Source organism: Vulpes vulpes, chromosome 13, assembly GCF_048418805.1.
Source record: "Vulpes vulpes isolate BD-2025 chromosome 13, VulVul3, whole genome shotgun sequence".
NCBI lineage: Eukaryota > Metazoa > Chordata > Mammalia > Carnivora > Canidae > Vulpes > Vulpes vulpes.
In genome coordinates, this window is record NC_132792.1 from 48110554 (window position 1) to 48124424 (window position 13871).

Sequence of the window (13871 nt, forward strand, 5' to 3'; positions counted from 1 at the left end):
ATTCCCAAACCAGGCTCTCCATGCCACCTGTGCAGGCATTCGGAGGGCTTCGCTTTGAACCTACTGTCCAAGGTGAGCTGTGACCATCACATCACTGCCCTCAGAGCAGGACTGAGGACATGGTAAGGAGAGATACGACCCCTTCCTTTTAGAGATATTGTCCTAGATGTTGCACACATCCTTTTTCACACTACACTGGTCAGCAGTCACCTGGCCACAGGAAGGCAGAGAAATGTGGCCACAAACCCAGCTAATTATTGATGAATCTATTATTGTGCAAGAAAGGGTGAATGATTATTAAGGGGACAGCAATCAGTCTCTGCCACTTTTATTTTCATTAAACTTTCTACTATATTTATTCCCCCCCCCCCCCAAGTTAGGGAATAGGTATATGCTTGTTGCCATCTAGTTGATTGTTTTATCACTGATTTTGTAGTTCTTCTCTTCTCTTTCTTCTCTTGTGGTTTCATGACTTTCTTTGGTGTTACACTTAGATCCCTCTCTCATTTTCTATTGTGTATTGACTGTAAGTTTTTGCTTTGTGGTTACTGTGAGGTTTGCCTGTATCATCCTGTGGATGCAACAGTCTATTTTAAGTTGGTAGCCACTTAATCCGAACACACTCCAAACTGTATTTTCATCTTCCTCATTTTAGGTTTTTGGATGTCACATTTTTAGATCTTTTTTTTATTTTATTTTAAGTATACCTTAACTAATTGTCATAGTTATAGTTAAGTATAATTTCATCTTTTAACCTCCTCAGGAGATTTATAAGTGATTAACCCACCACCTTTTCTATGTATTTATCTTTCCCGGTGAGACTTTTCCTTCCCTATGTTTTCTTGTTACTATTCACTGCCAGTTCGTTTCAGCTTAAAGAGGTCTCTCAATATTTCTCATAAGGCCGGTTCAGTAGTGAGAAACTCTCCTAGCTTATCCTTACCTGAAAAACTCTTAATTTCTCTTCAGTTCTGAAGGATCACCCTGCTGGGTAGCATATTCCTGGCTACAAGTTTCCAGACTTTCAAGGTGTCGTGATACTCTCTTCCGGCTTGCAAAATTTCTGCTGAGAATTCTGCTGGGAGTTTTCTGGGATTTCCCTGTACTTAATACTTTGTTTTTCTCTTTATGCTTTTAAAATTCTCTAATTTTTGACATTTTAATTATAATGTATTTCAGTGTGGCTTTCTTTGGATTCATTATATTCAGAATTCTCTGTGCTTCCTAGACCTGCACATCTGTTTCCTTCCCTAGGTTAGGAACGTTTTCAGCCATTATTTCTTCAAAGAAGTTTTCTGCCCCTGTTTCTTTCTTTTCCTTCTGGGGCCCTTATAATGAGAATGTTACTTCACTTGATGTTATTTGCCTTATCTTCATTAAAGTTCTTTTTTTCTTCTTGCCCCTGTGTCTGGGTGGGTTCCATTGCTTTATCTTCTGGTTCACTGATCCATACTTCTGCTTCATCTAGTCTGCTGCTGAACCCCTCCAGTGCAGTTTTTGTTTTGGTTATTGTATTCTTCAATTCTTTTTGGTACATTCTTATTCCTTCAATCCTTTTTGGTATGTTTCTTATGCCTTCTCTGTTGATGTCATCACTAGGTTGATCTATTCTTCTGCTGAGTTCAGTGAGCACCTTTATAAACCATACTTTGAATCCTCTACTAAGTAGATTACTCATCTCCGTATCATTTGAATCTTTTCCTGAAGATTTTTTCTTTTGTTTGGAATATACTTCTCTGTTTCCTCATTTTGCTTGATTTTCTGTCTGCTTCCATGTATTAGACGAAACAGCTACCTCTCTCAATATTGAAGGTGTGGCCTTGTGTAGGTGATGATCTTTCTGTTTCAACCTTGCCCTAGCTCATGGGAAACTTTGAGACTGTCTAAACTGCCTGGTTTATTCTTGATATGCCCCCATTGTTGAGGGTGTGCCAAGACTTGTCAGTGATTCAAGGAGAGGAATCTCATCTTACATCTAGTTTCAGGAAGAATGGAAGCCAGGCCCTCATGCAGCAGCTTTTTATTTTTTTATGTTTAAACATTTTTAAAGATTTTATTTATTTATTCATAAGAGACACACAAAGAGGCAGAGACAGAGGCGGAGGGAGAAGCTCCCCGTAGGGAGCCTGATGTGGGACTCAATCCCCGGAACCCAGGATCACGTCCTGAGCCAAAGGCACTCAACCGCTGAGCCACCCAGGCATCCCATGCAGCAGCTTTTAAAGTATGAAAATACTTATAGTCCTGTGAGTCTGCAATTGTAAAGACTGTTGGCCTCCAGACCAGGAAATCTGGAAATGTCTCCTGGGTAAGTTGCCAAATTCAGGGCCCCAGGTGATCATGTAAGCTCCTTTCTGGGAAGTCTCATTGGGTTGTGGTGAGGCTGAAGGTATGTTCAAGGATGATGTCTTTCTGCTTTTGCTCCCTATGAGTGCCTCTTTAGCCTCTAGATGTGTAGGAAACCTGAAGCTTGTCCCTGAGGTTGAAGCTCCACACTAAATGAACAGGCTATTTTCAGAGGAAGCCCAGGGTTGTTCCAGTCTGCTGTGTGCAATACCTTGGAGTTGGTGGCCTGCCAAGAGCTATTTTTCAGATTGTTATAGTCCCACAAGGCTCTGGAACACCAGCCCTCTTTGCTACCAGGGACAACTGATTCAGGGGTATCCTCTGTGGACTGCACATGCTGTTGGCTTTAATGAGGCAGCTGGAGAGTGTAGTGGGCAAGGCACATTCCAAAAATGTTTCTAAAGTCCATGGGAATATGTTTACTTGTGCTTGAAGACCTCAGTGATACAGCAAGAAAGAGCCTTTTCTCTGTGTGTGTGCTGGCTTCAGGTTGGGAATGGAAGGGTGATCCGACTGCTTGTCCCATCCCACCTGTCTTGGCAAGGTGGTGGGGACGTGTCTTCCCCATATTCTCAGCAAGTGCCACAACCACTCACCCCTTGTGGTCCAGCAAAGTGGTGGGAGGGTGCCATGTCCTTGCTTGCCTACTTATGTGAGGAGACTGTGTGGGGAATGCAGCAATGGCATCCACCATCTCTGGGGAGCATCTCAGCTTTCCCCACCCTTCCAGTTTATGCCTCCAGAACAGCAAACAAATCTCCCTCACATATTATTGTTTTATTTTTTCTTTTCTTTTTTCTTTTTTTTTTTTAGATTTAGGTGTTTTTCAAACTGCTGTTTTTTTGCTGGGTCTCAGGTCAAGCAAGCCCTCCAAGAGAAATCTCCATTTATTATAGCACTTTGGGATGCCCAGACATTAGTACCATTGGTCATCCAAGCCAGCTGTTCTGGAGCTTGTCTTTTCTGGTATAGATCCCGGGGCTCATCATTCTGATAGAGATCCCAATGTGGGGCACCAAAACTTCACTCCCCTGGAAATACTGCTTGTCCGGTGAGATCCTTCCTTACTGTGTATTGCCATGCTGAAATAGTTTTTTTGCAAGACCATGTCTCTGCCTCTGTTGCCAGTTTGGATGTTGTTCTTTTATGCTTTGTTGTGGAGAGCAATTGATCTAGTTTTCAAATCTTTTTTAGAGGGAAGTGATCCATATGTAGCCTTGGATGTGAGTGAGTGCATCTGTGCATCTGTGAGAGAAGGTGAGTTCAGGATATTTCTATGCTACCATCTTGGATGCCCCTCCCAAAAGATATTTATCCTACTCTTCAACCTAAGTTAACATTGGTAAAAATTAATAAGACAGGCAACTTACTGAGAATTCTAGGTCCCAAGCCACTTTATCCTTTAACAGCCTGATAAGCAAGGCAAGACTTACTTAATTGGGCCTGAAGTATATGGCAAATTGCTACAACTGTTGATTTAATTACTGTCAGTAGTAATCTAGGAGAAATAGTATTACTAATGATTCGTAGCTTCTTCAAACAACTAAATATGTTATATGGCTGTTTCCATGGGATGAAAACAACTCCTACTGTCTTTAACCTGATGGGCAATTGCGGTTAGTATAAGAAAACTGGTTAACTTGCTTAGCATGGTTTTAATCTCCAGAGAACCATTTCCAGAGACCTAAAAGAAAATCTCAGCAACAAACATATCTATGATCTTCATAAGATTATGTCTTAATATCTTGTTCCTGTGCTTGCTAACTTCTTTCTTAAATATTCATGTAACAATGAATATTTTTAAAGTATAATTTAAATGATTTGTTTTTCTTCCAATTTCAAAAAAAATGTCACATCCATTCAAGTCAAATCTTCTCTCAAAATCCAGCTTGGTTTGGAAAACTGGTCTGATAATCTAAAAATATTTGTCTAGTGCATAAACAAACTCTAGAAACCTTCATAGAGTTTCATTGCTAAAGTCTCTTTGGGAGATTCTATACCCATTAATCAAATTTGAGTGTATCATGTATGTTAGAAATGATCATTAGAAAAAGGCTAGTATTATAAAAATAGTTCTTGGAGGACAAATTCAGTGCTGAGAAAAATTCTATGACCACTTTTAAAATTCGAGTGACCATTTTTCCCTTGCTACCTTAGCAAAGCTGACAGTGATAAAGCAAATGAATTTTTTCCTTGAATTCCAATTAAAAATAAACTATTTCTGAGTCTGTGTGAGTGCATTTTTATTTAATTATGAGCCAGTCTCTCGCTAATAACTGACACTATAAATTAGGTAGAATCAAATGGGGGCACCTGGGTGACTCAACTCAGTGGCTGAGCTTCTGCCTTTGGCTCAGGTCGTGAACTTGGGGTCCGGGATCAAGTCCTGTATTGGGCTCCCTGTGAGGAGCCTGCTTCTCCCTCTGCCTATGTCTCTGCCTCTGTGCCTTTCATGAGTAAATAAATAAAAAAATTTTTTTTAAGATAGAATCAAATGTAATGCATTTACAGGTATCACATATTTTTGATATTTTATTTTTCATTACATTTAATTATCATATAGAATAAAATATTAAAATATTATAAACTCAGAGAACAGGTAAAGAATAAGTTATGGCAACATGCTGTTCATTTATAGACAAACTGGAGTTGAAAGATACTGTTCAAGTATGAAAAAAAAAAAAGGTATGAAATAGTCAGATATCTACATGAACCCAGCAGAGGTGACTTCAAAGTCAAGATTCCCATTGCCTGTGGAGCCTATTAAGAAGACAGATACCAGCAATTTGAAGAACAATGTGTGTTTATTTAAGGAAAAACAACCAGCTGTTCCTCTAAGGCAGTTTCAAGTTCACTAGGAGTCAAAAGAATCATATAATATAAAATATAACACTTCCCAATGATAAGCAGCCTAAGGCATGAAACATTACAAAAATATATGCCACACTCTCTATAAGGCATTTCACAAAATAGATGTGGATTTTATTTTTATTTTAAATACAAATGAAATTCTAGAGATAATATAAAGTCAATGATAAAAGGCCATTAAGGCCTTAAGTCAATATTAACACATATATAATGTAACCCTATATAACAAAAGGTGTCAGAAAGTCCATAGTCAGAATGGGAGTGCAATTCAGTAAATAATGCCAAGAAAATCAATAAGTACAAAGAAGAAAATGAATCAAAAGGTTATGCCAAACAAGTTAGCTGTTCTGGACCAAAAAGAGTGTAACTACTCACAATGAATTACTAAATCACTGCAGAGCACTTTGATTTTCTAAGTCCTGGAAACCTTTTATTCTTTTGCAGAGAAGATGGCACACCAGGCAAATACAGTTGTATGTGAATATTCATTTGCATATATATGTAAAACTTTTCCTCAGGATATTTTTTTCTGTTTTTATATGATTCAAAATGTAGGAATATTGGCCAAACTATGTATTTTGCTTTATACAGTTAATTTCTTCATTTCCTCAAGGGACATATAAGCTTATTCTTTCACCCTAGTAAAGATACATATTTTAGTTTAACTTCATGTGTTCAATTTCCTAGAGATTAATATCAAAATTATAAATAACATTTTAAAATTGGAATGGAAATTAAAAGTGCCATAGATTACTAGATTATTGCTTTTACATGTTCAGTTATATTTCTATTAAACAAATTGCATTAATCATATATAACAAAATGCTTAAAAAAGTACCTGGCATAGAGTAATAATTCAATAAATGTCAAATGCTATTTTTATCATTTTTGGTATTATTATTGATTCATTTTAGTTGTCTCATTTTCCACTTGTAGAAAAAATGAGAGTCTAATCCTAAAATCATGTAAAGGTAGAATTCAAATTTTTATAATAAACATTTTAAGTTTGATGGAAGGTGGGCAATTTCTAAAATTTTGATAATCTTCAAAGCCTAGTTAGATGTGTCACTTGGAAAACAATGTCATCTAGCTATGTTGAGAAACCTGAATACATTTTTTATTTTTTGTGTGAAAAGTTTAACTTTACATATCCTGAGGAACAACAATGAATACATTTCCCTAATTATATTCTTTTAGTACAGCAAGTGCTCATCCTTGGCTTAACTATCATGCCTTTTATTTTATTTTATTTTATTTTATTTTATTTTATTTATTCATGAGAGAGAGGGAGAGAGAAAGAGAGGCAGGCAGAGACACAGGCAGATGGAGAAGCAGGCTCCATGCAGGGAGCCTGACGTGGGACTCGATCCTGGGACTACCAGGATCATGCCCTGGGCCAAAGGCAGGTGCTAAACTGCTGAGCCACCCTGGGATCCCCATGCCTTTAATTTTTAATGCCAACCTGTGCTGGCGCTATGATTTTTCATTTACCTGTCCCCTTCTTTTTTTTTTTTTTTTTGCCCCTTCTGGGACAGCTGGTGTTTATATTTAATAATATGAAACTGTGTTATTTGACTTAAAAAAAGGACAGTTTAATGTGGCTCAACCAAACAGATAAACTGTCCAAAAAGCATAATAACATCAGATCATGGTTTTAAGAAAGTTGCTTTCTAAATTTCCAAAGGTAGGACACGTTAGACTATATAAAGACTACTTTCTGTATTACCTCACTTCCCATCAATGCTTTTGAATAGTCATCTTTTCTTATAATCATGTAAAAATCCATACATTCATGATAGTGTTTTAAAGAGATATATTAACATCTACTTTAGCACCAATCTTATTTTGCTGAATGCCTACTTTATTCACATGCATCATTTGCTCTCAATAGATACAAATCGACATTATTTTTAACTGTAACATTCTTTGATAGATGAATGCCATTCAGTAGAGAACATTTACGTGAACAACTGGGGGTAGAGTCAATGTTGTGGCTTTTATGTAGGTCTAGATATAAATCTAGACCAGCAGCACAGATCCTCAGAAGATAGACACTAAAAGAACAGATGATATAGGGTAGCCACGTTGTTTTCTGAAAGTAAATATGTTAAAAGAAAATGTATAAATGTTCACCCTCTACAAAAGTGACCTCTGACTTTGTGGAGTGTTGTGAAATAGAAAATACATGGAATAGAATGAGAGAGGGAGAGAGAGAGAGAGAGAGAGAGAGAGAAGAAGAAGAAGAAGAAGAAGAAGAAGAAGAAGAAGAAGAAGAAGAAGAAGAAGGAGGAGGAGGAGGAGGAGGAGGAGGAGGAGGAGGAGGAGGAGAAGAAGAAAAGAAGAAGAAGAAGAAGAAGAAGAAGAAGAAGAAGAAGAAGAAGAAGAAGAAAAGAAGAAGAAGAAAAGAAGAAGAAGAAATAATGAAGGAAGGGAGAAAGGGAGAAAGAAAGAATATAAATAAGTATTTCTCCAGGTGGAACCAGTCACAGGCTACAGCCTGTAAAAGCAAAGTAAATCATTAAGGTCATGAGGCAGACCAATTACGTATCTTTACATAAGGTCAATCTGTATCAGGGGTGTTATTAATCAGCTTTTGTTCATGTCTACTCTCCAACTGGTAACTACCATCCCTTTGGGCATGCACAAGCAGAGAACCCTGATTCTATCCATGTAGATGTGATTCCATGGAGGAATGTATAAAGTTACAAGCTCTCAATCCATATAATTATATAATTCATATTAGAAACTTAAGGGAAAAAAGACTGGACAAACTTCAGACATCTGAACAGAATTCCCAACAAGCATCAATAATAGAGAAATCAAAGATTGAATGTAATGGTGTCCTCCAGAGAGCATTACTTATCAAGATCAAGTCATTTTTTTGGTGTAAGCTTAAAAATTGTTTTTTAAACTGAGACCATATGAATCTTCAAATAGTTCTATAATAAATAATGTCAACAGTTGAGATATAAATAATCTGTGAATTAAGATTAACTTCTTTTTTTGCTATTATATGTGGTATCAATATTTGTTTTAATTAAGAATCCATTTTATCTTTGATATCTGATAGAATGTAATAATAAAGATGTATGTAAGAGCTAAGACAACTCATGTTCCAACAATCATACAACATTAAACTTGTTATCCATCTTGACCACTAAGACACCAATTCTACATCAGTTAAGCCTGGCAGCAGTCATTTCTTCCTCTGAATGCTTAGAAGCTTTACCATTCTCAGGGCACCTGGCTGGGTCAGTAAGTAAAGCATGCAATGCCTGATCTCCAGATTGTGAGTCTGAGTCCCATGTTGGGTGTAGAGATTACTTAAAAAAATAAAATCTTTTTAAAAAAGGAGCCGTACAATGTTATTAAACTACAAATTATTTTTTTCCTCATGGTTTGATTTTTTTAAATATTTATTTATTTTATATATTTATGATAGAGAGAGAGAGAGAGAGAGAGGCAGAGACACAGGAGGAGGGAGAAGCAGGCTCCATGCCGGGAGCCCAACGTGGGACTCGATCCCAGGACTCCAAGATCATGCCCTGGGCCAAAGGCAGGCGCTAAACCGCTGAGCCACCCAGGGATCCCTCTTGGTTTGATTTTTAACGATAGAAATAATATACCAAGGATACAAGGATATTTACAAGAATTAATCAGAAAATATTCTTCAAATAATATTTCTGACATCTGGATGATGTCAATTCATATGCATGATGAATCAAATCACAATTTGATTCTCTTTCAATTATGACTGGATGCCTCACCTAGTATGAAGTGTAATGCTTTTTAGAACATCATTTTTATAATTTTCATTTTAATAAAAATAATGCAAGAGTCTCTTAGAATGGAGCACCTGGGTGGCGGCTGACTGTTGATTTCAGTTCAGGTTATGATCTCAGGGTCATGAGATGGAGCCCTACTTTGGGTTATGCTCAGCAAAAAGTCTGCTTGAGATTCTCTCCCTCTCTCTTTCCCTCTGCCCCTCCCACCCACTCGTGTGTGTACATGCATATATCCTTTCTCTCTTAAATAAATCTGAAAATAAAAAAGTCACTTAAAATTATGGGTATTATTTCTGAAAAGTTAATAAATATCTTAATTCAGTTACAAATGAAATATATTGTTTAATTTAATTTTATGTCTTACTCCACCCATTCAATGCCTCAGTGCTTTTTTGACCTCTTATCTTTTCATTAACTCTCTATTACCTCTTTTGTGGTCCTCCAATATCCCTCCTATCCTAGAGACTTTCCACATGCTGTTTCTGTCTGGAATATCCAGTAAGGAGCAGAGTTTGCTCCCTCTTTTTCCTTCAAATGTCTGAGTAAATGTCACCTTAACCAGAGTGGCTTTTCTGGACTACCATATAGAAAAGAGCAATTCCCCATCTTACCTTTCAAAACTTCCTTTCCCTCTTGCATGCATTATTTTTTTCCATAGTACTTAGCATCACCTGGCATATTATGTATCTATTTGTGTGTCATCTTTGTTTAGAATTATGTTTAATTCATTGCTATAGCCATAGAACTAGAGCAGTGTCTAGAAAGTAATATAATAGATGATCAATAAATATTTCTTTATTTAAAAATTTTTTGAAAGATTTTATTTATTTATTCATGAGAGAGACAGAGAGGGAGAGGCAGAGACACAGGCAGAGGGAGAAGTAGGCTCCCCACGGGGAGCCTTATGCGGGACTTGATATCAGGATCCTGAAATAATAACCTGAGCCAAAGACAGATGCTGAACCATTGAGCCACCCAGGTGCCCCTATAAATATTTCTTTAAATGAAGAAATTTCACTAGACAGTTATGGACTGTTATGGCCAAAGCATTGCATTATACTCTGAGAATGCTTCAAACAAGAATTAAAGGTACCTTACCTGATGAAACCTTAGATAAAACATTAAGAAGTGTAAATGAAATTATAAAATAGCATCTGAAAAGTGAGAAGAAAAGGATAAATTTGATGTGGAAATGGGAGAGCCCTTTATAAGGGATCTGACATTTGAGTGAAACCTTGACTATGGATTATTTCTACACATGAAGATGCAGGTGAGGACCACCCATCAACAGGAAGATGTATGGGCAAAGGCAGAAATAAGAGAATCTATAATGAATTTTTGGGATAAGCCAGTAGCCTGATAAAGGCTAGAACACAGTGGTATCAAGAAAGATGTATGCAGTGATGTAAATATGTGTTTATAAGGTCATGATTGTATTTCATTTTTAGTTCAGTGATTCTCAACATTTGGAAATATGAGAACACTTTTTTAAAACATTGAAACATAAAATCCCTATGTGCTATAACTGGCCTAAAAAACATATAAAATATATGCTGTTAAAAATGTTACAAATTTAGTACCATCTTTTATTAAGCATATCATTTTAGAACCGAAAAATAATATAAGTGTATATATGTATGTATATACATACACGGGTGATACACACAGGGGTATATATACATACATACTTCTTTTCATCATTATTATTAGGCAATGATTGATATTCATATGGATTGTAGAGTCTCTTGCAGTAAATTCATGGTCACATGGATCTGAAGCACCTGAGCCCAGAGCCACAGTCGAGGCAATGAGAACCCATAAAATTTCTTTGAGTAGAATAATTACATGATAAGATCTATGTTGTGGAAACTCTGGGGGTTAGAGATTGAAGACACCTTAGAAAAAAATCTCTGCACAGTCTGCTAAAGTTGTAGAAAAAGAAACTGCAACCCACAGAGATAATAGACGTTGGTCAAGATTACAGGTAGAGGACTATGGCTAGTGTTCAGGTCCCTGAAGTGATCTCATCAAGCACTTCCATAATGGGATAGATAAAATGGATAAGCATCCAAACATATCTTTGATAATAAAAAGTGAACATCTGTTCTTATTTGGAAAATAAAATGACATGTTACACACCTAAAATTAGATGTACACTGTTCTCTTTGCTGTGGTATGGGGATTATGGTATTTTAAAAATTCTGCATCTAACAGCATGTGGATCATACTCTAGCTTTTCTCTAGGTCTGTGTTTCAAAAGCATATTCACTTTTAAAAATGCATCTCAATGTCTCTTTTAAAAACCAAAAAATGTTTGCTCAAGGTCATCTGGACTTTTGGCAAGGGAGGTTACAGGTATACATTGTTTTATACATAATATGACATTTTGAAAATTTAAACACAAACTTCATGCTTTAATAAAGAGCATGATACGGTACGTATGAAAAAATGCAACGTTAAACATTAAAGAACAAAGTTATTTGTACTAATGATCATTCCTGCCTCCACCCAATTTGTCAAAACAGGTTTACATATATTTGAGTTCCTTAAAGTATCTGTTTGGCTCCGGCAAAATCAATGTCCGACATATGCAAACATTTCTTAATACCACTCAACAAATTCTGTATCTAATTGAAAGTCATTATGCAGCTGTGCACAGGTGAGATCTGCTGTCTGACCGCACACCGAAGCTGTTTCATTTTCCACAGCTAGTGTTCCACCAGAATAAGGGAAAGGGCACTCTTCCCTCCCTTTCCTTCACCTCTGTAGGGAATTATAAATAATCAATCTAGACATGAGTGAGAAATGGATTTCGACATCCCACATGAATTTTCAAAGGCTTAGTGTAATTTATACTTTAAAATGTTGGGTTTTTTTTTAAGAACTATTTTGGCTCTCCCACCCCCTCTCTTCGATTTCCTAGCATAGCCACATGCACTTTTCCTATTCCTCTCACCAGGTCCTCTAAAACAAAGTTGCATTATTTTTACTAAAGGATATTATAGTAAGGCTTTAGGGAATGAGGAAATTAGGAAGTTTATTTATGTACTTTTTCGATTTTAAAGAAAATCATAGGAGCACTTTCCTTCTTTCTAACATTGAGGTTTTGTTAAGTGTGCAATTATTGCCTTAATTGGATTACAATTGCCTCTAGGCTAGTTTATGCCTTTTACATGATCAAAAACACACACATAAAAGATATGATTGAAAATGGAAATGCACTGGTTTTTACTGATGAGATAATTCAGATATTTTTATATACCCATCGGATAGCAAACAATTGCATTACCTTCCACTTTTGCAAATATTATTAGTGTAAAATAGAAATTCATTTAAGGATTCTATTTGCCTTTATTGCTAACCTCTCTGTATACTTTAATTTTATCATATTCTTGCTCTCCAATATTTTATATGATTAGAATATAGAAACAGTTAACACGATATAATATAGCTGATACAATTAAACATAAGTAACACATTAGTTTTTTTTTTAACTAAACCATTTAGTACACCCTACTGTGTTCATCCCTGTATAATTATACATCTTCTGACTTGTCTCATGTAATTCACAATTTCTTCCTGCTGCTTAATCGCAGACTTCAGCAAGCACATTTTAGGGGAGAGACTCAGTACAATTTTTCTATAATCTTTTATTTGCCATGTGCATTAAGGTGATGATTACCTACATGGGAAAAAAATGAGGGGGTGTATAAAAGATACAGGAGTAAAGGTATAAGACGGTTTTCAAGTACATGCATAATTTAGATTCATTCTTGTGGGAGGAAATCACAAGGAAATTAATCAGCCATATATATGTAGACTTTGTACCAATTATTTTTATAAGAAACAAGCAGCAGTTATCATATGTTGTTTCTCAATCACTAGAAGGAGAGGCATCAAAAGGCAATCAGGCATACAAAATCAAACTGGCAGTCCTGGCCCTCAGAGCTTTCTCTGGTGCATAAAACTTCTTTGAACAAGAAAAATGTTAGTGTTCGGGTCTCTGGTGGAAATTGGCCAAAAATATTATCACACTCAAAAAATATTTCATTTCTATCATATTTTGGTCTTTTGATAGAGTCATTGTTGCCAACAGCCCTTCTGTAATATGAAAATATTTAATGTTATCTAAAGATATCATAGGAATAATGAAAAAGTATGGACTTCGACTATAGAACAACTTGTAGTCACCTAAGATGGTAAACAGAGTCAGTGATAGGACGCACTGGACTGACTAAGGTAATATTTACTTTACTTTAGACAACAGGGAAGATAAAGTGGTAACGAATTGGGCTTACTAGAAAGAGAAGTGATTGGAAAGCTTTTCATGGCAGGCATATTGCTTTACCACCAAACACAGTTTTATCATAAGACTTGGATTTTTAGCTAAAGCTAATGGCTTTCAGTTCCATAATCATCTTTGTTCTGGACTTTAGGCCAGGGTAACTGTGCTGCTCCTTTTCAGTTGGAATCAATTCCTTTAGGGTAGATAACAAATGACTTCTTTTAACCCTTTAAAATGGTGCCTGTAGTGAATTATGTTACAAATATGCTCCGGACCAAGAAGTTTGGCAATGAATATCCTGTTACCTATTCAGCTTGTCATTCACAATGAACTCTCTCCCCTCTATTCTAAACTGTTTTATTTCTCCTGAGAGTTATAATTGATATTGGATAAATAAATAGAAGTTTTAGGCTAGCTTCCGAAACCCTTCAGTAGACTTCCAGGAAAGAAAATCTATCACTTCTGGAAAGAAAAAGAAAAGAGAGAGAACTATCCAGTGATCATGCCTGAATGAAGGCTGCTGAGCTAGACTGAAATGCATTTGATCTGTTTCTCTGTTGATTTTGTAAACCTTTCCAAAGGTTTCC

The 13871-nt window shown here is 36.3% G+C and overlaps 1 protein-coding gene across 30 annotated transcripts in view; it reads right to left on the minus strand.

Annotated features, from left to right (window-relative positions):
- The window catches only part of RALYL (RALY RNA binding protein like), a 698808-nt gene that overhangs the window by 193625 nt on the left and 491312 nt on the right, over positions 1–13871 (minus strand). The gene's annotated exons all lie outside the window — the stretch shown is intronic.